Here is a 2,992-nt window from a genome sequence, read left to right as displayed (position 1 = left end):
GAGACAATCCTCCCCTCGAACAATGCAGGGTTAAGGGCCTTGTGGATTTTATTGTGGCTACACTGGGTATCGAACCACTGACCTTGCGGGTCCCAGTCATGTACCTTAACCACTATGCTACAGGCCGTGTGTAATGCAGCATAATATGCTACAGGCTGTGCTACATGCTACAGACCATGCATAATGCAGCATAACATGCTAGAGGCTATGCTACACGCTACAGGCCGTGTGTAACGCAGCATTAGGCTTCGTTGCTATCAGTTTACATTACATGTATAGCTTTATTAGAAGATTTGCAGCATGGCCACCTTATCCCTTGGTTTCAGGCTTGTGACACCTACTTCTGGCTCTCTGCAAGGACAGGGAAAACATAGCTATAGGCTATTGCTGTCACCCACGAGTGAGATTCCAGATAACAACGTCTCCTATGATGTGCCAATGCATTCCTCGAGCCCAACCTAATCACGACGGGTTAGTTTCGGCGCGATGTTACTGAGCTAGCTAGCTCGGTAAAATTAATACAGATACATTTCATAAAAATACATTAAAGAAAAGTGTACTAATATGTACACATAATTCTATGGTTAGCGGAGCTGAAAAAGCTGCCTTGCAGACATCACTGTGGGAAGGAAAGTGCGAAACGTGAAACCATTTTCTTTCCACAAAAAGTTGCATAGTGCGTGTTAGGCTACTTGAGAAAGAGTTTACAACAACCAGGCTATTTTGTCAGGCTTTAGTTTAGTTTATTATTACAGCATGTCATAACTAGTTAAAGGTAAAGCGAATAGACAACGGAGAGAAGGGTACCGCACATCGTATCTAGTTACAGGGAAAGCAGATATACGACGGAGGGAAGGGTACTGCACGTCATATCTAGTTACAAGTGTCCGCCATGTCCAATATTTTGTTTGCTCGTTTTCTTTTGTTTCTATTCTATCCCAGAAACAATGAAATAAAACTATCTGCGAAAACACCTAGAGAGCATGTTGCCACAAAAGGCAGAATGATGGTTCGCCCTGGCAAGGATTAAAGGGTGTCATTTTCAAACCCAGGTGAGTCACCTCTGGAAATGGATTGTTGTCCTGTGCCATGGAACCCCTAACAAAATGTATAGCTTGTTTCTCATAGAAAACAGTGACATCCAATGACAAAATATGAAATGTGTTAATGTTGTTTAAAAAAATGAAATAAAATATTAAAATATTTTAAAAGCTTTTGCACATGGTAAACATTACATGGCAGGGCCTGATAACCTGTGGGTTCTCTACACACTTGTGGAACACTTCTTCTTAAAATATACATAACAGGAACAGAGTGTGATGCAATTGGGTTTATTGTATATGACTCAAGAGTAACATACAAGAACCCGAGCTGGTCTGCGCAGAACACTTATATATAGTTTCTCATGCATTTCCAAAACAGACAGACAGATAAGACAGACAAGACGGACTGAGTTCTTCCCCAAACGAATCCCTCTTTTATCCTGTTTTCTCTAGTAGTGTCAGCGTTCACCTCCCTCAGCCTCTGTTTCCAGTCATGTATTACATAATATGTAATAATATGTATGTACAGTTGTGTTCAAATAAATAGCAGTGCTTTAAAAAAGTACTATTTTTTAATAGCTTTTAGTTCCATATTTGAAATGTAGTGGAAACATTACACATCTAGGCCCAGGATGAACAAACTACATTCACAGTTCCTGTGAATCTTTGGGTTTTGCTTTAGAAACTGCATTCTTTATGTCACCCCAAAAGTTTTCAATGGGGTTGAGGACGGGGGACTGAAACATCCATTTCATGGGCATTTTCTCTTCGGCATATGGCAACATAATCTCTTCAGGTATTTTGATGTATACAAGCTGATCCATGATACCTGGTATACGAACCCAACACCGTAGTATGAGAAACATCCCCAGACCATGATTTTTGCACCACCATGCTTCACTGTCTTCACAGTACACTGTGGCTTGAATTCAGTATCCGTGGGTCGTCTGATATACTGTCGATGACCACTTGACTCGAAAAGAACAATTTTACTCTCATCAGTCCACAGAATGTTACGCTATTTCTCTTTGGGCCAATCGATGTGTTTCTTGGCAAATTTGAACTGATTCGGCACATGGCATTTTTTCAACAATGGTGCTTAACGGGGGCTTCTTGCTGATAGCTTAGCTTTGATCAAATGTCTTCTGACTGTAGCAGCACTTACAGGTCATTTTAGATCATCTTTGATCATTCTGGAGCTGATGAATGTCTGCATCTTTGCCATTCTGACCATTCTTCGATCCTTTTCAACAGTAGTTGCTCATTTTCTTCTGTTTCAGGTTTTTGTTGCCATTTTAACTGAGTAGCCTATCATTTTCTGAACTTCTTTATACATTTTCCCCTCTCCAATCAACTTTTTAATGAAATTACGTTTTGGTACAATGTTTGGAACAGCCATTTTACTTTGCAATTCAGAAGGAAATATATTTTATAACAATGCGTGAAACATTTGCGGCCCGTCTTCCTTAATAAAGTACAATTAATGACACATGTTTTTTTCACAGAATGAATGAATTATCTCATTAAACTCCACACTGCTATTATTTAGAACACGCCCCTTTCAATGAATGAGTCAATTACTCAGGACAAGCAACATGCATGTCATGACAGTTGGGTCTGTTGTTCTTCTATTACACTACTACATCTACAAGAACATTATTTGCCATGCAGAAATATCACTACTACTAATAAAAATGGTTTATCAGCTTACTGATGTGGTACCGCTATTTTTTTTAACACAACTGTATTACTTATAGCTGTCACCGGTGATACATTTTTTTGGCAACATTATGGTGTGACTACAGGAATTTAATAAGTGACAGTGTTCTTATTGTGATAAGATTAACATCACCTTCCATGGATACAATGCTCGGTACATGTTGTATGTGCTTATAATAAAACAAAATTCCCAAAATTAGGTACTCACCAATAATTAAAGACCAAAAACA

The sequence above is a fragment of the Conger conger genome, chromosome 1 (assembly GCF_963514075.1).
Source record: "Conger conger chromosome 1, fConCon1.1, whole genome shotgun sequence".
NCBI classification, from domain to species: domain Eukaryota; kingdom Metazoa; phylum Chordata; class Actinopteri; order Anguilliformes; family Congridae; genus Conger; species Conger conger.
Note: the sequence above shows the minus strand (reverse complement) of the source record.